General features: G+C 45.8%; 1 protein-coding gene across 1 annotated transcript in view; it reads left to right on the top strand.

Moving 5' to 3' along the window:
- Nucleotides 1–449: 449 nt before the first annotated feature.
- The window catches only part of LOC138751929 (zinc finger and BTB domain-containing protein 47-like), a 293,546-nt gene continuing 271,495 nt past the window's right edge, over nucleotides 450–22,500 (top strand). Inside the window, exon 1 of the mRNA XM_069914918.1 lies at nucleotides 450–550. The gene's annotated coding sequence lies outside the window, so the exon portion shown is untranslated. The remainder of the gene's footprint in view (nucleotides 551–22,500) is intronic.

Genomic DNA, 22,500 nt, shown 5'->3' with positions numbered 1-22,500 from the left:
ACAGTCGCGCAGAATAAATGGAGAGAGAGAGAGAGAGAGAGAGAGAGAGAGAGTTGACAGTCGCGCAGAATAAATGGAGAGAGAGAGAGAGAGAGAGAGAGAGTTGACAGTCGCGTAGAATAAATGGAGAGAGGGAGAGAGAGAGAGAGAGAGAGATGACAGTCGCGCAGAATAAATGGAGAGAGAGAGAGAGAGAGAGAGAGTTGACAGTCGCGTAGAATAAATGGAGAGAGGGAGAGAGAGAGAGAGAGAGAGAGTTGACAGTCGCGCAGAATAAATGGAGAGAGAGAGAGAGAGAGAGAGAGAGAGAGACGCTTTAAGAGGCAGGCCCCTCCCGCCGGCGGGAGTGTCTGGCAGATGGATGCGGAAGTGCTCCGGATCTCTCCCCCCCTCCCCTCCCAAGTTCCAAGTGCAAAGGTGTTGTGACTTTCCGAAGAGTGTCCAGGTGAGCGGGCTGGGTCGTACTGCGCCGAGGAGGAGGAGGGGGAGGAGAGGAGAGGGGAGGGGAGGGAGTTCTGCCCCGTCCGTTCCACACCTCCCTCCGTACTTGGTAAGTTTTAACCAGTCTCTCTCGTTCTCTGCAGAAAGTTGAAGGCGACCGACTGTAGCAAACAGGGTGGTGTTGTAACAGCAGCGGGTCCCGGGGACCTGGGCTCCTTTACCAACGTTGTGTTGGGTCGAGTTCCTTCCACTGCCCTCTTGGGCACCACCCAGAGCAATTCCTGGTTAATTTCCTCCACGCCAACTCGAGGGGATCCATACCTGGGGATCCAAGCTGTGGCCTCGTCCATGTTCTGATGGTTGATCCTCTCGCCTGCAACCAGTTATCTGCATTTATTTTGTTGCAAGAAGCCTGAAGGGTAAAGAGGAGGCTCTCGAGTAGATGCAACTTGGATATTGTGGTCACTACAGAAAACATTGGATCAGAGAGGGGCATATCTGGCAGCTGGATGTGCTGGGGAACAGGGACAGCAGACGAGTTGTTTCAGGTGAGCCTGGTGACAGCCCGGACTCCTGAGAGAATGCTCTGGAGAGGTTGTCCAGTGTGGAAGTAAGAATGGAGATTAGAAGTTCAAGAGCCTTTTATTGACATGTAGTAAAACAGAAAATGTCATGTTCCACACAATTTCCTTGAGGCAGACAAAGATTCACCATCAGCACAAATTGCCTGCGTCCCTTACAGTCAGAGAAAGAGAATTGAAAGAGCTACTGTGTCCGTGGAGTCGCCTGCGGCCTCTGCGCTCACAACCTTCAGTCCAAACCGTAGGCGACCCGAGCTCCGGATCTAAACATCTGACAGGATCAGGAAGCCCTTGGCACCCCCTTGCATCTTGGATCTTGCCTGCTTTTTCTTCCTACCTTCAGGCTCAGGCCTGAAATATTGGTAATCTATCTTTAGCTCCTGTGGACGCTGCGAGACCAGCAGAATTCCTCGAGCACTTTCTGCTTATTTTTACGAGTTGTGTTCAGGGAATCCATTGAGTAGCTTGAGCAGTATAGAGTGTCGGAGTTCACTTAAGAGGGGAATAACAGAGGGATGAGATGGCTCCGACAGTCCAGGAGAATCCCAGGTGATTGTACAAGTAGGTTAAAAGGCCAAAGAGTAACTAGGGAAAGAATAGGGCGTGAATATCAACAAGGCCATCTTGATGATGTTTTGGTTTATAAAACATCCTATAGATTCTTTGTATTTCTTGTGTGCAAGATTGAAAGAATATGGTGAAATATCAGGTTATAAAATCAGTTGGGGCAGAAGTGAAATGATGCCTTTGGTTAAAGGAGATTATAGCCAATGTAAACAATTTGCTCAATTTAAAGGATCAGATAATGGAATTAAATATTGAGGGATCAAAACTGATAAAGACTTGAATCATTTATATAAATTGAATTATTTACCCTTACTTAATAAAATTAAGGATGATTTGAATGGATGGAATGATTTACCTATAACCTTAATGGGTAGAGTAAATTCTATTAAAATGAATATTTTTCCAAGGATTCAATATCTTTTTCAGTCTATTCCTTGTGACATACCTAGAAAATTCTTTAAGGATTTGAATTCAAGTAGTAGGAAGTTTTTATGGAAAGGAAAGATGGCTAATTTATTTAGAAAAATTAACCTGCAAGTTTGAATTAGGAGGTTTACAACTTTCATATCTCAAGAATGATTATAAAGTAGCTCAACTGAAGTTTATTAATGGGATGTTTGATTTAGAGAAATCTTTAACTTGTACTAAAATAGTATTAAGTAAAATCGGTGAAGTACATATGCAGGATTTTATTTATAGATGAAATTCAAAACTTAATACAAACGAGAGATACATCCATTTTGAAACATTTGATTGAATTATGGAACAAAATGGATTGAGATAGGTGGAAAATGTTTAATTTCTCAGAAAATGCCTTTGTATCAAAACAGACCTCTTCCTTTTACTAATCAATTATCAATTTTTGAAGATTTGGAGTCAAATGGGGATTTTTAAAAAATAGATTGTTTTGAAGCTTGTAAATTTATTACTTTTCAACAAATTAAGGAAAAAATTTAATGTCCTGAATGTTATTATCAAGCTAAAGCCTCCTTGGCAGATAAATTAAGCCAAAATTTGAGATTACCTAGATAGAATGAATTAGAATTATTAAGGACAAATAAATTTATTTCAGAAATGTATAAATTACTTCAAATTAGGAATTCATAAATCAAAATTAGGATGGGAGATTGATTTAGATAGATACAGATGAGAATGATTGTATGCAGTTATGTTAAGATAATGTGAAAATTATTAATGTAAGATACAAAATTGGTTCAGTATAATTTTTTTACATCAATTATATTTAACTCCCCAAAAATTAAAAAAAAATCAGCATTATCAGATTTATGTTTTAGATGTGGTGAAGAAGTAGGCTCATTTTTTTCATTCTTCTTGGCAGTGTCCCAGAGTAAAACCTTTTTGAATACAGGTGAAAATATTTTTTGAGAAAATATTAAAGGTAAAACTCCTGCTTGATCTGATCTTATTTTTGTTGGGTAATGTTAATATGTCTTAAATTAACTATGTATCAAATTGAATTTTTATGATTAGCTTTAGCTATTTCAAGAAAATGCATAGTCTTTACTTGGAAATCAAATACAGATTTAGGAATGCAGAGATGGCATGCTGAATTACGTTTTTGTATTCCACTTGAAAAAACTAACTTGTAACTTGTGTAATAAATATAATTTATTTTTTAAAATATGGAACCCATACTTGTTGGCTTGAAAGTCTGAGGGGCTCTCAATAGCTCATTCCAGTGGTAACTCTCAGCTCCATTGCTATTTGAATCAAGGTTATTTTTTTTTTACATTCTTTTTTTCCTCTTTCTCTTTTATGTTGAGTTGATAGGGAGGGATATGGGTGTGTGTTTGTGTATATATGGAGAGAGAGGGTATATGGAGAGAGAGGGTATATGGAGAGAGAGGGTATATGGAGAGAGAGGGTATATGGAGAGAGAGGGGGTATGGCGAGAGAGGGGGTATGGCGAGAGAGGGGGTATGGCGAGAGAGGGGGTATGGCGAGAGAGGGGGTATGGCGAGAGAGGGGGTATGGCGAGAGAGGGGGTATGGCGAGAGAGGGGGTATGGCGAGAGAGGGGGTATGGCGAGAGAGGGGGTATGGCGAGAGAGGGGGTATGGCGAGAGAGGGGGTATGGCGAGAGAGGGGGTATGGCGAGAGAGGGGGTATGGCGAGAGAGGGGGTATGGCGAGAGAGGGGGTATGGCGAGAGAGGGGGTATGGCGAGAGAGGGGGGTATGGCGAGAGAGGGGGTATGGCGTGAGGGGGGTATGGCGTGAGGGGGGTATGGAGAGGGGGGGGTATGGAGAGGGGGGGGTATGGAGGGGGGGGGGGTATGGAGGGGGGGGGGGTATGGAGGGGGGGGGGGTAATGGAGAGGGGGGGGTATGGAGAGGGGGGGGTATGGAGAGGGGGGTATGGGGGGTATGGAGAGGGGGGGTATGGAGAGGGGGGGGTATGGAGAGGGGGGGTATGGAGAGGGGGGGTATGGAGAGGGGGGGGGGTATGGAGGGGGAGAGGGGGGGTATGGAGAGAGGGGGGTATGGAGAGAGGGGGGTATGGAGAGAGGGGGGTATGGAGAGAGGGGGGTATGGAGAGAGGGGGTATGGAGAGAGGGGGTATGGAGAGAGGGGGGTATGGAGAGAGGGGGTATGGAGAGAGGGGGGTATGGAGAGAGGGGGTATGGAGGAGAGGGAGGGGGGTATGGAGAGAGGGGGGTATGGAGAGAGGGGGGTATGGAGAGAGGGGGGTATGGAGAGAGGGGGGTATGGAGAGAGGGGGTATGGAGAGAGGGGGGTATGGAGAGAGGGGGGTAGGAGAGAGGGGGTATGGAGAGAGGGGGGTATGGGAGAGAGGGGGGTATGGAGAGAGAGAAATAGTGGTGTTTTTTTTTAAACCAAGATGATGTCTGTAAAAGTGGCGGAGATGGATGTGATCCTAGTTACTCTTTTTCATCATCTTCATTTACGATGGAGAAAGGCCTGATCAATAAACAGCAAAATTTTGCTCTCATTACAGAAAAGAAGGTGCTGGGGGTCCTGGGAACCCACCCAGAGGTGGATGCATCCCCAGAGCTTGATCCAGTGTATCTGAGATATTTATAAGAAGGAAAGGAAGATTTTGTAGGGTCCCTGGCAGTGGTATTGGTGTCATTGGTGTTAAGTATGGATGAGGTACTGGAAGACTGAATGGTGACTTCTGTTGTTCCTTGATTTTTAAAAGAAAAGTTATAAGGTTAAACCAGGGATCTGGAGGCCAGTGAGCCTGACATCAGTGGTGGGTAAATTATTGGAGGGGTTTCTGAGACACAGGATCTATGCGTACTGCAAGGATCACAAGTCTCTACATCACCCATGCTCTACTGGGGGGGGTCACAGCATGTTTGTGTAAAAAGCCTTATTTTCTTTTCATTTTGTGTAACAGACGTAAATGTCTTTTTATGTTGTCCGTGGAAGTACGGAAAAAAACAAAACTTGACTTATTCACAGGGAAGGGGGCCTGAAAACTTCGAGCAGAGTCCTGGTTGGGGGTGGCATAGACAAAAGAAGATTGAGAATGGCTTTTCTAGATCTTCCAGTTAACTCAGAACGTAGAACAGTACAGCTTGTGCTGCAGGTGCCAACCTATGTAAACCTACTCCATAACAACCTAACCCTTCCCTCCCTCACATCCACAACCCTATTTTTTCTTGCATCCATTTGCAGCCTATTGTACCAGCCTCCACCATCATCCCCTGCAATGCATTCTGGGAACCCACCATTCTCTGTGTAATTTTTTTTAAAAACCTTCTTCCACTCACCTTAAGCAGATGTCCTCCAGTATTTGCAATTGTAATTGTTCCATTATTGGCAGCTATATCTGCTGCCCCCTAGGTCCCAGAATTCTGGAATTGCACCTCTGCCTCAGTGAAGGCCCTGATTGCTTTTGATGAGACTGTGGGACCTTTTACAGGGGGGATCAAATAGAAGGAGCATTTTGTAACTCCTCTGTGACATGCAAAGCTTAAGAAGTTCATTTCAAAATATGTGCATATATTTTGTATTGTATCTTTATGTAGTAAAACCTCATGGTATAAGGCACCTATGAAGATGGGTGGATGCCAGATAAGTATATTTTCTGGTTGCTTGAGACTACTACAATGCCTAACTAATTCACCTGCACTAAAAATAAACAGTTTAAAAGACAAAAATACTATACTGTTCTTACCCTGAACAAAATTCATCTACATAAACCATTTTACTTTATTTTCAGTCGCATTCTATGGAAACATTTAACCGTCGCTGCATCTGCAGGTTTCTCCCCCTCCACGGAGCCACCCAAAACATGAACAATAACATGACTGATAATTAAACTCTCTCTCTCCTCCTCCTTTTACCCACCCCACCCCCATGTTTACAAATAAAGCTTCTGATTGGGGTGACTCTTACTTGGCAGGGATAAGGAGACATTTTAAGAGAGTCACCTCAACAGCGAGCAGCATCAACTGGCTCTTCATGCTGGGCAATACCATTTTATTCAAACAGCTGCAACTAGCAAAGCTCGATAAAGGCCCTCTGCTGGCTGAATATTTACTCTCATCTTCACCAAAGGTTTATGTTACTTCAGAGAGCATTTATTTTAAAATTTTAAATGCATATTTTTATTATTCAATTTTATTTTAATTTTTAAAATTTAGTTTTCTCAATTTTTTTTTCCTCGAGGCTGCCGGTTGTTTGAATTCCAGATACCAGTGGTTTAACTGTCTGTGAGATTATTATACGCTATGTGTGTGATTACCCCATAATACAGAGAAATGTTGTTTTGCCTGATTGTGTATGCACAGTCAGGTGACGATGAAATTGAAATCTATCTCTCTTCCTCCCCCCCCCCCCCCAACCCCCCCCCAGAGTCACTTCTGTGTACTAGAGATCACAAAACTTCCAGAAGCAAGAAGGGCATTTGGCCTTTCGAGACCATACTGGCTCAAGGCAAGAGGGACGTTCAATCCTGGCCTCGGGTACTGTCTTTGAGGAGTTTGCATGTTCTCCCTCTGAGCGTGTGGATCTCTTGATGACCTTGCAAAGATGTGCAGATTAAATGGCTGCTGTAAACTTCCCCTCGATGATGGCAAGTGGTAAAAATATGGGGGGGAGGAGGGGATAAGAGAGCTGATAGGGATGTGGGGAGAGTCAAATGGGATCAGTGTAATGGTCAGGGTGGATGTGATGGGCCAAAGGAAAGTTTCCCTGCCCTGTATAACTAGCTTTAACTGAGTCCCTATCCGGACCCTGGCAGATCCTTTGCTTCCGCTCGCACCCAGCCTCCTCCACCACTCCCCTGTAACTGTGTCTCTGAGTCTGAACAATTGCTGTGCAAAGAACAATATTTCTTCCTGTCACTTTTCGACATGCACTAGTTTGCATCTCTTACTGGGGTAAAGTGCAAAGCTACAAGCGGCCTGCCGAGAGAACATGAAAGGATTGTTAATCACAAGATGACCTTTATTCATCTGGGGGTGGGGGATTGCCTGGAGACCCTCTTTGGTCATGGAAGTTACCACAAATTCTGGTTCAAGGCACTGCCAATGCACCCAGCTATTTCTCCCAGTGTTAAATGTTTTGTGTGTGGAGGGAGGTGAGGGGTTTAAATGCTTCTTTCCAAAAAGATGTGTAATACAAAAAAGTGCTGGAGAAACTCAGCAGGTCACACTGAGTCCATAGGAAGCAGAAGGATATAACCAACATTTCAGGCCTGAGCCCTTCATCAAGATATAAGGGAAAAGGCCGACAAAAAATTAAATTTTAAATTTGGACACACAGCATGGTAACAGGCTATTTTGGCCCATGCCGCCCAATTTACCTTCCCCACCCCCCAGTACATTTTGAAGGATGGGAGGAAACTGGAACCCCCGGGGAAAACCCACACTGACACGTTCAAACTCCTTACAGACAGCGCAGGATTTGAATCCCAATCGCTGGTATTGTCAAGGCGTTGCGCTAATTGCTACACCAAGCATGTGTAGTTTTTTTAAATGTTAACTGTGAGAAGCAGAGGCGCCTTCACAGATTTCACTCCAGACAAAAATTGAGAACAAAGAACTTTTATTATACTATTACAACAATGCAAAGTTGGGTGCTTCCCCTTACCCTGGGAATACACACAGATACTGAGGCTGACCCAACTTTTATACATTTCATTTCAGTACAGAGATACCTTTCCCCTAACATTCTTCTGCCTCCTGGATTGGTTTAGCATTAGGTAATTCTGCCCACGTGGATTCTAACTTCTTATCAGTTTATGTGCCTTCCTGCAAACTTGTTAGCCAGGAAATATCATGTCTTTGTTCTTTACTCGTTAATCAATCCCCAAGACTTGCTAAAGCTATCTACTTGCTATCCTGTTTTGAAGATCTTTATTTTATTATACTTTTATAACCCTTCCTCCCATTCCAGCATCCCTTCACCCTGATTTAACCCATAATACTTCATTTCTAATGAGCTCTTGCTTGACTCCTCACATTCCAGCATCCCTTCACCCTGATTTAACCCATAATACTTCATTTCTAATGAGCTCTTGCTTGACTCCTCACATTCCAGTATCCCTTCACCTTAAGTTAACCCATAATACTTCATTTCTAATGAGCACTTGGTTGACTCCTCACATTCCAGCATCCCTTCACCTTAAGTTAACCCATAATACTTCATTTTTAATTAGCACTTGCTTGACTCCTCACATTCCAGTATCCCTTACAATCCACCCTTTTTCTTTAGCTACCCTTAGTAAATCCCCATTCGGTAGCGTTCTGTTAAGCTTGGTCCCTTTCCCAGCGAGTGAGTAAATGAACTGTGGCCTCAGCATCATCAGACGGAGTTTGGGAAGCATACATCATTTGGGTTGTAGTGACCTGCCGAAGGGCCCGTTGAATTAAACACTGCACACAAGTCTTTAGGCAGGGGAGCACCATAATGGCCAGAATAGTGAGTCCAGCTGCTATAAGGGCTATGGGTATCAGACTCCAGTTACCAATAAAAAGTCTAGTTCATCCCACACCGGACCAAGGTTGCCCCGTCTGAACCTGGGCATGGGAAGATTTTCGAACTCCTGAAGAAGTGTCTTTAACCGCCTGACCGTTGTGAGCATCGTCCTTAACCAGTCTTTCACAAACGCTGCCTTCAGCAGCCAACGAGTAATTGAGAGCCAGGCGGTTTTGTTGAACTGTGGCTCGTATCTGTCGTCTTTCTTCAGCCCATAAATTCAGGGCCATCACTGTCTGTTCGGTGATGATCTCCAAGGCTGCCTGGAGTCTGATTAAACGATTTAAATGCCAAGCAGCTTTAGTATTCTGGAGCAGCTTACTTCGTTTACAGCTGGAACTCCCCTTACCGTGGTGGTTCTTAACATTCCGAATGTCTGTGTGACCCAAAGGATGCTTTACAGGAGACCAAGTTGGGGAGCGGTGTTTCTTGTCACTGAACCTGTGAGTTGCAGCCTGTCTGTGAACATTAGCATATGTATTAACTCTATCTCTGCCACATGTACAATCCTGACTACCATTCTGTCTGTCTTTGTCCCACCATCTCCTTTGTGCTATCCCTTTAAAACTCCTCTTTTTAATACCTGTAGAGGCCGAAATACAAATCAAATCTACTCCTCTAGAACCGTTCTGTTCCCCTGGTCCATGTTGGGATCCTATTTTAACCCATACCCCACTATGACTATACTCTATACCTGCACCCTGTCTACATTCTAAAGGTAAATAATTGTCACCTCTGCTGCCCCTATTAATACATCGTGAGTAATTTAGGGATGTCCCAAAAACAGGGAACCAACAAGTAAACAATACAGTAAATGGTAAAAACAACATTATAGCACTTTTTCCCGGCGTAATGTAACTTTCAGTTCAGAAGGATGAAGGACAGCACGCCCGGTGGAGGGTAGATTATCAATGTCTTTAGTCCGTGGATCAGCAGCTTGTTTAATTCGTTGTATTTGAGTCCACCCCTTTTCTTTCGTTCGCACTGCAGTGTCTGTAATCAAAAGTACACAATAGGGGCCTTCCCAGACAGGTTTTAGTTGGTGATCTTGCCATGCTTTTACATATACCCAATCACCAGGTTTAATAGAATGAATAGGATACTCCAGGGGTGGGCAGTAACAGCTGCATGTCTATTTTCTCCGTGAGCACAGCCTGTTTGGCAGCTGCATCTGCCTGTCTGTTCCCCTGTGCTTCAGGACTGTCACCACTTTGATGGTTCCGTACATGAACTACAGCTATTTCCTCAGGTAATGTAAGAGCATCTAGAGATTGGACAATTAAGTTTCCATGGATCAACTTTTGTCCTTTTCCAGTTATCATTCCCCACTCTTTCCAGATCTCCCCAAAGGTGTGCACTACACCAAAAGCATACTCTGAGTCTGTGTAGATCGTGTCCACCTTGTTCTCTAGACCCTGGATAGTTCTACAGAGGGCATACAATTCACAAGATTGTGCTGACCAATGACCGGGAAGGCAACCGGCTTCAATCACCACTCTTTCTTTCTCATTCACTACACTATACCCGCTATAGCGAGTGCCATCAATGCAACGAGAAGATCCATCAATAAACCACCTTTCACCCTCCTGTAAAGGCTCATCACTTAAATCCTCTCTAATTTTGGTCTGTAAATCTATTACCTCTAAACATACGTGCTCTAACTCATTTATGGTATTGTCAGAATTCGGAGAAACCAAGAATGCTGCTGGATTGTGTTCTTTATTCGTAATCAGGGTCAAATCATCCCTATCCATTAGGATCGCTTCATATTTTAAAATTCTAGAGTCTGTGAGTCACCTTCCAGCACGTTGTAAGAGAATATTGCGGACTGTGTGAGGGGTGTGAACTATCATCGGGGCACCAAACATAATCTTTCATCCTTCCTCAACTAAAATAGCAGTGGCTGCGATGGCTTGCACACACTCTGGCCAACCACGACAAACGGGGTCTAAAACTTTTGACAGAAAAGCAACTGGCTGTCTACAGCCTGCCCTCTCTTGTGTTAGTACTCCGGTGGCCACACCTTCTTTCGCATTGGTATATAGGTCAAATGGCTTATTTAGGTTGGGTAAAGCCAACACTGGGGCACTAATAAGGCACTGTTTCACCAAGTTAAAATCTTTAATCTCTTCCTCTGTCCAGACAACAGCTTCGCTCCCTAGAATCGTGAGTTTATCATAGAGAAATATGACCAGGCTAGAATAATTTTCAATCCAGATTCTACAGTATCCCACTAAACCAAGGAATTTCCTAAGTTCTTGGGAGGGGGGATCTGTAGAATACCACGTATCCTCTCTGGACTTATTTTCCTAGTTCCCTGACTTACCAGATGAGCTAAGTATTTAACTTCTGATTGAACAAATTGTAATTTGGATTCGCCCACCCTGAGTTCCTTATTCTCCAGAAAATTCAAAAGTTCAACAGTGTTCTGTTTAACTAATTTGTACATTTTTCCCGTAATTAACAAACCATCAACATATTGTATCAACTGACAATTCTCTCTCCGAGGAGCCTCATCTAGTATTTGTTCTAAGACCTGACTGAATAAATTTGGTGATTCTGTAAAGCCCTGGGGAAGGACCGTCCACCGATATTGATTCTTGCGTCCAGTAAAAGGATTTTCCCATTCAAAGGCAAACATGTCTCTGCTCTCTGTTGCTAACGGACAGGTCCAGAAAGCATCTTTGAGGTCAATCACACTAAACCATTTACTATGTGGATCGATTTTACCCATTATTGTATAGGGATTAGGTACAACCGGGTGACGGGTGAGAATAATTTTGTTCAGCTCCCTCAAGTCCTGCACTAATCGATAGGTACCGTCTGGTTTTTGGACAGGTAAAATTGGGGTATTAAAAGGTGACATACAAGGTTCGAGTATACCATCTTTCACCAACTGGTCAATTACTGGCTGCAGCCCCTTTCGGCCAGCCATAGGAATTGGATACTGTTTTTGCCTAATTACTTGTTCAGAATCTTTTAAAGTAACTTGCAGGGGAGGAATATCTAACACTTCTCTATTGCCTCTTTCTGCCCATACTCCAGGATTTATTAGTTCTCGATCTTCCTCGCTTAATACATACAATTGAACCCTGATACTTGATTCCTGTGGTCTGGTGCCGATAGCCAATTGGTCCTGTAAATCTCGTCCTAACAAACAAACTCCAGCTTGGGGAACTAGTAAAATATCCTCTGTTATTATCTTTTCTCCCATTTGTATTCTTGCATCTCTTAATACAGGGACTGTAAAGTCTCTTCCTCCTACCCTCTATCGTAACACCCTCGGGTGGTTGTAAAATACTAGACCGGGCTGCCCCAGAATCTACTAAAAAAGGTCATCTTGTCACTGTGGGGTTTCTATGCTTAAATTTACCAATGGTTCTCCGTGCAGCCCCACGGTATGTATTGACTGAGAACCATGACCCCCCCCATTCATAATCTGCTTCCATCTGTCGGACTCTGGCTTTACCCTACCCTTAGTTTAGTCTATGTGTCGTCTGAGTCCAGCGTGTTCGCTAAATGAAGTGATAGGAGAATCAGTTTATTACACAGCATAAAAATAAAGCTTAACAGAGCTCTGGTTCAGTCGTTAGTTCATAGGTCACCTGCACAGTGAGCTATTCCCTAAGACTGACCTCTACTGTCCAGTCTCTACAGTTTATATAGCTCAACCTTATACAGAACAAAAGTTGGCTTCCTTTGCTAGATTTCTTGTATAAGATTTATCACCAGTAATTTCCTGCTCTGCAGTTATCTGGGGTGTAGAGCTCCCATCTTAATCCTCAAGGTCAGAATATCCTGTTGTTTTGATCAGAAATCAATTCATACCCCAGATATTTCTAATTATTTCTTTCTTCTCATCTGGCCATATTCTTCTGTTCTACTAAACATCTCCTTCTGTCTTAGCTTCTTACTGATTCCATTCTCTTTGTTTCTGACAGTCTCTGTCAGGATTCTTTTTGTTTGTGCTAATCAACACCTCCTTTTGCCTTAACCTTCCTACTAAATTGTTTCATACATATCCTCTCTTTTGTATCTTGGGAGCAGACGATTCTAAACCTACTGTAATCAGCCAACTTTGCTACATACTGTGGCTGCCCCTTACTTACATTACTCTTTCCCTTCACCATGAGGTAAATATTAAATTGTTACATAGTACTGGATTCATGTATACAATCTGAATAGTACATAAGCATATATTCTACATATTTTCTATGATTAATTAACCCCTATATTCCAACACATCAGTGCGTAAGGTCGCGTCTCCCTGGCTTGCATTGGGTATTCTCTCTTAAAATTACGCACCTCCGGACTAGTCAGGGGCACATTTACAAAACCGAGACCCCCCTCCCTTGGGAACTTCCTGTAAAGGTCTCATCCAGTTAGTTTCTGGCTTATTATGTCTAGGATCCTGCTCTCTGGGAAATTAATCAAAGGGTTCTGCCCTTTCTTCCCGGAGGGTCTCACACTGCTCTGAATTAAAGTCGCCTCTCTCTCTTGTCAATAGAGGTGGTAATCGAGTACTTTGTGAAGGGTCATCATACCACCCCTACTTTCTTCTCCTTTCTTTAGCTGTGGGGGAGGAGGGGAAGGTGCAGAAGGGGGGGAAAGATAGGAGCCTGCATAGGAGGAGCATAAGGTGGAGGAAGGGAATGTAACACATCCCATCCTTGTGTTTCAGGGACAAAAGGTTCCTTATCTTTCTTGTCCTTGCATTCCTTTTCATTCAAAACCAGTTGATCAAATGATCCCCTGAGCCAGCAGGCTGCATATTCCCTGCTCTCAAGATGATCTCTTTGGTTTTGATAGAGCCAGATGTTCAATGCTTGACACATCCAGTCATCTTCGGATCTGAGCTTCGGCCAATATACTGAACTCCCTTTAATCGGACTTTTAACCCATTCCAAACTGGAATACCTGACCATGGTCTGTTTGTCCTTCCCAAGGGTTCTCCCCGCACCCCAATCAGATAACATTAATCCTAACGGACTTTGCTTGGTTATCTGATCCTCTCATCCTTCACTAGGACTCTCTTCCTTACTACTCACACCTCCCATACTAACAGGTAAGTAAAATTTCTCTTACTGAGATCCAGTAGCTAGTTCTAGCGCGCTTCCTTAACGTCCTCTCGTTGTTTGTTCTCAATGCCTCTTCTCGGATATCACTCGCTTCATCCACTGACCAGTCACCCTTCGTCCGTGAGTCCAGCTGAATCAGCTGGGGTGCACCTACCCCCGTCGTCGGGCACTCTGTCAGTGGAGGGAGTGGGATCCCGGACGAGCCCCCAAGTTGTGAGAAGCAGAGGTGCCTTCACAGATTTCACTCGAGACAAAAATTGAGAACAAAGAACTTTTATTATACTATTACAACAATGCAATGTTGGGTGCTTCCCCTTACCCTGGGAATACACACAGATACTGAGGCTGACCCAACTTTTATACATTTCATTTCAGTACAGAGATACCTTTCCCCTAACATTCTTCTGCCTCCTGGATTGGTTTAGCATTAGGTAATTCTGCCCACGTGGATTCTAACTTCTTATCAGTTTATGTGCCTTCCTGCAAATTTGTTAGCCAGGAAATATCATGTCTTTGTTCTTTACTTATTAATCAATCCCCAAGACTTGCTAAAGCTATCTACTTGCTATCCTGTTTTGAAGATCCTTATTTTATTATACTTTTATAACCCTTCCTCCCATTCCAGCATCCCTTCACCTTAAGTTAACCCATAATACTTCATTTCTAATGAGCACTTGCTTGACTCCTCCCATTCCAGCATCCCTTCACCTTAAGTTAACCCATAATACTTCATTTCTAATGAGCACTTGGTTGACTCCTCACATTCCAGCATCCCTTCACCTTAAGTTAACCCATAATACTTCATTTTTAATTAGCACTTGCTTGACTCCTCACATTCCAGTATCCCTTACAATCCACCCTTTTTCTTTAGCGACGCTTAGTAAATCCCCATTCAGTAGTGTTCTGTTAAGCTTGGTCCCTTTCCCAGTGAGTGAGCAAACGAACTGTGGCCTCAGCATCATCAGACGGAGTTTGGGAAGCATACATCATTTGGGTTGTAGTGACCTGCCGAAGGGCCCGTTGAAATTTCAGGAAAACCATGTCAAATTGTATTAAAATGGTGTTTCATTGGGCTTTGAGATGCAACAGAGAATGCCGTGTTCCACTTGAAACCTTCAATGTAAGGTCATCCAACCGGACAACACATCAGTGCAGTCCTCTGGGATACTTGTGCATCAGATGAAGCTTAAACTCAGGTCTCATCTACTCTCTCAAAACAAATCCCTGAGGCACTTTTACTGAAGGGGGGTGAAAAATACATGTTCATTGGTCACAGTCCTTATCCTGGGATAGGAGGATCCATAGGTTTAAGGTGTGAAGGGAAAGGTTTCAAAGAGGGGCACCACCATCAGATGTATTGTCAGAGTACATGCATGGCATCACATTCAACCCTGAGATTCTTTTTCCTGTGGGTGAGGCAGGATTACCACTTAATTGATAGTGCAAAAAAAATTCTTTTTCAATGCACACACATAAACAAATTGTTCAATGCAGAGGGAGAGAAAAAACAATACATTTCAAAAGTAAGAGTCCTTAAATGAGTCTCTGAGTTTATTGTCGAGGAGTCTGATGGTGGAGGGGTAGCATCTGTTCCTGAACCTGGTGGTGAGAGTCTTGTACCTCTTTCCTGATTGTAGCAGCGAGGACAGAGCGTGTGGATTCTTGATGATTGCTGCTGCTCTCCAGAGGCAGCATTTGGTGTTGGGAGAGTTTTACCCATGATGTCCTGGGCTGTGTCCACGACCTTTATGGAGGGCTTTGCACCTGGGGAAAGGTGGATGTGTAGAACAAGCTGCCAGAGGAAGTGGTAGAAGCAGGGGCTGTTGTAACGTTTTAAAGATGCTGAGACAGGTACATGGATAAGAAAGGCTCAGAAGGACATCATATTCAAATGTATAATCTAACCGTACATGTACAACTCGATGAAACAGCATTTCTCTGGACCATGGTGCATACATGCACACACAGATAATAATCATAAAGATTTATTTTAAAATAAATACAAATATTTTGGGATGACCTTCTCAGTTCTAGGATACTGTAGCACTGCTAAAGGCAGAGCTACTGAAATAATTGCTGTCCACACCAAGCAAGTAAACCAGTTTTCAAACCATGCGCTTTCCTTTTTAAGGGAGGTGACAGACTCACGGGAATTATGTCATAATGCTACTGTCAGGCCTGGCCGTTCCCCTGACAACGCGCTCCTGCAGCCTGGAACTTCTGCGTGGTGGAGGGAAAGTCCCTGTTCCCTGCCATGCTGTCTGTACACCACGGCGATTTGGCCCGTTGTGTGTGGGGTTGACGTGGCCCACTACAATACCGTTCATAAATGCAGGTGAAGCTATTTCCTGGTCCTATTTATGATGCTCCCGCTGCATTGATGTGGGATGATTGCAGGCACTGGGGTCAGCATGGATGAGTTGGGCCACAAGGCCTATTTCTGTGCTGTGAAACTCTTGACTCCAGGAGTGTCCTTCACTCTTTAGTCCCCCAAACAATTTTGGGGAACTGTATGACCTGGTCAACACTGGGTTGGGTTTTGCAGGAGCTCACTGTGGGGGCTTTGTGTTCAGATAATCATCAAAGTTGTTTCATTGCCCGCGAAATGGGTTTACCCTGAAATGAGAAGGGATGGTATTTGTACCCAGAGCGGTTGAGATCTGGAACCCCCTGCCAGAGGAGGTGGTGGAAACAAATACTATGACTATATTTGAGGGAGGTATTTGAACAGGAGAAGCGTGTCAGAATACAGACCTAATGAGAATCAGAATCGAGTTTATTTGAGCAGAATTGTGCATTGTAGGTGCAAAATTACTATAAATTATAATTCCGTAAATACAAGATTTTTTTTAAAAAAGTAACTAGTGGAAAAAAAGAAAAAAAGTAAGGCGGTGTCCGTCGGTTACCATTCAGAAATGCCCATTCAGAAATCTGACGGCGGAGGGGAAGAAGCTGTTTTTGGAACGTTGAATGTGCACCTTCAGGTTCCTGCACCTACTTCCTGATGCTAACAGTGAAGGCAAATGGGCAAGTGGTTAGCAAGGAGGTAATGGGATGGTTCTCTGTTCCATGTGATGTGCTTATTTCCACAGACAGGTGAGACCAGGAAAAGAGACATGGCCTCAAGATTAGGGGAGTAGATTTAGGATGGAGATGAGGAGGAACTGCTTCACCCAGAGAGATGTGAATTCGTGATGTTCTTGTCCAAGGAAACAGTGGAGGTGACCTCATTAGATATTTTTAAGACACCAATTTTAAGAGAGCTTTTTGAAACACTTTATATTTTGCAAAATACTCGATAGTAGTGTCATAAATTAGACCATAAGATATATGAACAGAAAAAGGCTATTCAGTCTGCCCCACCATTTAATCATGAGCTGATCTTCTACTCAGCCCCATTTCCTGGCCTTCTCCCCATATCCTTTGATGCTCTGGCTAATCAAGAATCTATCTTTTCTTTCTTTGGCTTGGCTTCGCGGACGAAGATTTATGGAGGGGGTAAAAAAGTCCACGTCAGCTGCAGGCTCGTTTGTGGCTGACAAGTCCGATGCGGGACAGGCAGACACGGTTGCAGGGGAAAATTGGTTGGTTGGGGTTGGGTGTTGGGTTTTTCCTCCTTTGCCTTTTGTCAGTGAGGTGGGCTCTGCGGTCTTCTTCAAAGGAGGTTGCTGCCCGCCAAACTGTGAGGCGACAAGATGCACGGTTTGAGGCGTTATTAGCCCACTGGCGGTGGTCAATGTGGCAGGCACCAAGAGATTTCTTTAGGCAGTCCTTGTACCTTTTCTTTGGTGCACCTCTGTCACGGTGGCCAGTGGAGAGCTCGCCATATAACACGATCTTGGGAAGGCGATGGTCCTCCATTCTGGAGACGTGACCCATCCAGCGCAGCTGGATCTTCAGCAGCGTGGACTCGATGCTGTCGACCTCTGCCATCTCGAGTACTTCGACGTTAGGGATGAAAGCGCTCCAATGGATGTTGAGGATGGAGCGGAGACAACGCTGGTGGAAGCGTTCTAGGAGCCGTAGGTGGTGCCAGTAGAGGACCCATGATTCGGAGCCGAACAGGAGTCTGGGTATGACAACGGCTCTGTATACGCTTATCTTTGTGAGATTTTTCAGTTGGTTGTTTTTCCAGACTCTTTTGTGTAGTTTTCCAAAGGCGCTATTTGCCTTGGCGAGTCTGTTGTCTATCTCATTGTCGATCCTTGCATCTGATGAAATGGTGCAGCTGAGATAGGTAAACTGGTTGACCGTTTTGAGTTTTGTGTGCCCGATGGAGATGTGGGGGGGCTGGTAGTCATGGTGGGGAGCTGGCTGATGGAGGACCTCAGTTTTCTTCAGGCTGACTTCCAGGCCAAACATTTTGGCAGTTTCCGCAAAGCAGGACGTCAAGCGCTGAAGAGCTGGCTCTGAATGGGCAACTAAAGCGGCATCGTCTGCAAAGAGTAGTTCACGGACAAGTTGCTCTTGTGTCTTGGTGTGAGCTTGCAGGCGCCTCAGATTGAAGAGACTGCCATCCGTGTGGTACCGGATGTAAACAGCGTCTTCATTGTTGGGGTCTTTCATGGCTTGGTTCAGCATCGTGCTGAAGAAGATTGAAAAGAGGGTTGGTGCGAGAACACAGCCTTGCTTCACGCCATTGTTAATGGAGAAGTGTTCAGAGAGCTCATTGCTGTATCTGACCCGACCTTGTTGGTTTTCGTGCAGTTGGATAATCATGTTGAGGAACTTTGGGGGACATCCGATGCGCTCTAGTATTTGCCAAAGCCCTTTCCTGTCGAAGGCTTTGGTGAGGTCAACAAAGGTGATGTAAAGTCCTTTGTTTTGTTCTCTGCACTTCCCCATTTCCTGGCCTTCTCCCCATATTCTTTGATGCTCTGGCTAATCAAGAATCTATCAATCTCTGCCTTAAATACACCCAATGACTTGGCCTCCACAACTGCCTGAGGCAACAAATTCCACAGATTCACCACCCTCTGGCAAAAGAAATTCCTCTCCATCTCTATTCTCAGTGGGGATCCTTCAATCCTGAAGTGGTGCCCTCTTGTTCTGGAGTCTCCCACCATAGGAAACAACCTTTCTACATCTACTCTGTCCATGCCTTTCAACATTTGAAATGCTTCGATGAGATTACCCCTTGATTCTCCAATGAGTAGAGGCCTAGAGCTGTCAAACACTCCTTGTATGATGATTCTTTCATTCCCAGAATCATCCTTGTAAATCTCCTTTGAACCCTTTCTAACGTCAGCACGTCCTTTCTTAAATGAGGAGCCCAAAACTGCTCATAGTACTCTGTGAGGTCTCACCCAAACTGCCTTTTTTAAGCCTCAACATCACACACCTGCGGCTATATTCTATTTTTCTTAAAATGAATACCAAAGGAAGCCTCTATCTCCAAAGTCCAGGATGTAGAGAAAATTAAGAGTCTGATAACTGATCCTTGAAGGTTCATGTTTTCAGGTTTGTGTACCTTTTGCCTGTCAGGGGGTGTGTGGGGGGGGGGGGGGTTGGGGACGGGGGAAAGAAGAGAGTGCAGCTGGGGTGGGCTGGGTCCTTTATGTGGACTGCTTTATCCAGATTAGATTCAATCCATTGTGTTCTCCTCAGCCAGTCACTTTACTCCATTGTGGTTGGTTTAGGTGCTAAATACAAAATTGCTTTTGTGGCTTGCTTTGGGGGGGGGGGGGGTGGAGGAATACAGATCACTGTTAAATTGTGGGGGGGGGGGGAAGACTGCAGATGCTGTAAATCTGCAATAAAAGCAGAAAATGATAAACATTCAGGAGGTCAGGCAGCATCTGTGGGAAGGGAAAGACCAGATCTCTGCCCTGAAACTTTTGACAGTTCCACTCTTTGTGGGTACAGGCTAAGCTGCTGAGCTTATTTTTTGGTATGTTTACCACCTCACCCCACCACAACAACCACCTTGAAGGCCATTGGGGATGGGGTCTAAGTTGCTGTTTAATTTTTAATAATGCCCTCATCCACCAAATGATTTTAGAAACAAAACATCCTGCAACTTTTGGGTTGATGTCTATTTATCGTGCCTCTGTGATATCCTCCTAGAATCAGAATTTATTGCCCCGAGCATATCACGAAATTCGTTGAATTGCAGCAGTCTCAGAATGCAAAATATTGCGATTTAAAATTGGATTTAAAGAAGAGGTCATGTCTGTAGATCATTGTCTGTTCAGAAATCTGGCAGAGGGGAAGAAGCTGTCCTTGTGCCACTGAGTGCTCGTCTTCAGGCTCCTGCAACTTTTCCCTGATGGTAGCAGAGTGAGGAGGGCGTGGCCTGGTGAGGGTCCTTGTGAATAGAGGCTGGTTTCTTAAGACATCGTCTCATGCCCTCCTCGATGGAGTGAAGGCTGGTGCCCATGATGGCACTGGCTGAGTTCACAGCGCTCTGCAGTATTTTTTTTCCTGTCCTGTGAACTGGCAGCTCCATACCAGAAAATGATAATGCGCTCCATCGTGCACCTGTAGAAAAGTGTAAATCTTTGATGACGTGCCAGGTCACTTCAAACTCCTCATGAACTATAGCTGCTGGCAAGCCTTCTTCGTGATTGCGACCTGATGATATTGTTGATCCATGCAGCACAGAACAGCCCCTTTGGCTGAACTCTCCTGTGCCAACCAAGTCAAACGACAGCAGCTCTCAAGGAACAGAAGGCCATTGAGCCCCTCGAACCGACTCTTCAGTTAGATCATAGCTGATCTGCATCTTGACAGCAGAGAACTGGCTTAATTTCTTTCTCAACAGTGATTTTGGCAACTTTCGAATGTTTGTAGAAATGGTTGAGGGGAGTTGAAAAGATTGGCAGCTGCAGGAAACCCTGATTTAGACCCACGCACTCAGCAAAGGTGTTCAGAGAAGTGGTCACACAATCTCAAGCCTTCCTGATTTAGTGGAGGCCGTATCGAGGGCACTGAATGTCAGAGCCATAGGAAGGTCAAGTTTGGACGAACATCAAAATAACCTGACCCTTACTTTTAAGCTCCCAGGAAACTTTCCTCTGCATTGGCCACATTCTGGTTGTCCTCGTGAATTCTTTAAACTTAACCATATAACCATTTACGGAGTGGAAACAGGCCATACTGGCCTTTAAACAGGATCTAATGGACCAATTCAATTGCTTCATTTGTTTATTGAACAGGAGGGGGATTGGTTTGTGTATGTATGGATGGCTTCATTTCCTGACTCTGGTGACCTTCCTTGTTTATGAGGGCACATTGAAAGGAGAAGGTATCTTCCTCAATATTGAGCCACATGCATGAGTTGAGTCTCGTACGATTCGCAGCTCTGCGGAATGGCACAGGGCGGTAGAGGCATTCATGTTGGAGGCTGGTGGGTCAGGTGGTGGAAAGTGATCATTCTATAAGGTGGTTCTGATCTAGTAAAATGATAACACTTGGCGAAATGTACAATCACAGTGGTACAACACCAAAACGGGCCCTTTGACCAACACAGCCCACACTGTCTGTCAGGTATCCATTTTGCCTGAATCCCTATTTTTATTCTCCCCACGTTCCCATCAACTATTCCTTTGACACTCCCCAACCTTTCCAGATTCCAACACAGAAGAAGAAACTGCATTAACTTGCAACACACAAATGTGCTGCAGAAACACAGCAGGTCGCACATTGATAGCAAGTAAAAGACGACCAATGTTTTGGGCCTGAGCTGTGTGGGGTGGGTCTGTGGAGGCGCCCAACTCCATGTGTGGGTGAAGGGGTCTGCGTGTGTCCGCCTCTGGGGTTGTGTCTGCCCTAGGGTGTGCGGGGAGGGGGTTGTATGCATCGGCCACGGTGTGTTGGGGTGGGCGTCTGTGTGGGGGGGGGGGGTGGTGAGGGGGTCTGTATAGGGGGAAGGATTGGCGTGGGTTTCTGTATACGCGTCTGCCCCACCCAGTGTGTTAGGGTGGGGGGACGGTGTGCGGTGGGGGGACGGTGTGCGGTGGGGGGACGGTGTGCGGTGGGGGGACGGTGTGCGGTGGGGGGACGGTGTGCGGTGGGGGGACGGTGTGCGGTGGGGGACGGTGTGCGGTGGGGGGACGGTGTGCGGTGGGGGGGACGGTGTGCGGTGGGGGGGACGGTGTGCGGTGGGGGGACGGTGTGGCGGTGGGGGACGGTGTGCGGGGGGGTGGGCAGGGGGGGGTTGGCGTGGGGTTCTGTGTATGCATCTGCCCCGGTGTGTTGGAGTGGGGGTCTGTGTGCGGGGGGGGGGGGGGTTGGCGGGGATCTGTGTGCCGGGGGGGGGGGGGGTTGGAGGGGGTCTGTGTGCCGGGGGGGGGGGGGGTTGGAGGGGGTCTGTGTGCAGGGGGAGGGGAGGGTTGTTGGGGGTCTGTGTGCAGGGGGGGGGGGGAATTGGCCAGGGTCTGTGTGCAGGGGGAGGGGAGGGTTGGTGGGGGTCTGTGTGCAGGGGGAGAGGGGGGTTGGCCGGGGTCTGTGTGCGCGTCTGCCCCGGGAAAACACGCCCCCCCCCCTTTGATCTGGGGCCGGGCGATTGGCCACAGGGACCGACAGGCGGCCCCTTCCGACCGGCGCGACCCAATCAACGACGGGACTGCTCCAATGCGCCGCTGTGAGTGCGCGGCCGCCCCCCCCCCCCCCAAACCCGCCCCCTCCCTCCCCCTCCTCTCCCGTCCGTCTGCCGACGGAGCCGCTGGCCGGGCGGCGGGGACACGGGCTGCCGACTTGCCCCGGCACATGGACAGGTCCGGCTGCAGCAGCGGGAGGAGCCTGGCCTCAAGATAGGTACTGGCGCGGTGGGGGCGGGGGGGTTGGGGGCTCGGGGGTGGCCAGGACAGGGGGGAGGGGGGATGCAGGGGGAATACGCACCACTGCGGCGACCCGAGCGAA

This window comes from Narcine bancroftii, chromosome 1 (assembly GCF_036971445.1).
Source record: "Narcine bancroftii isolate sNarBan1 chromosome 1, sNarBan1.hap1, whole genome shotgun sequence".
NCBI classification, from domain to species: domain Eukaryota; kingdom Metazoa; phylum Chordata; class Chondrichthyes; order Torpediniformes; family Narcinidae; genus Narcine; species Narcine bancroftii.
This window is presented reverse-complemented; position numbering and strand designations above follow the sequence as displayed.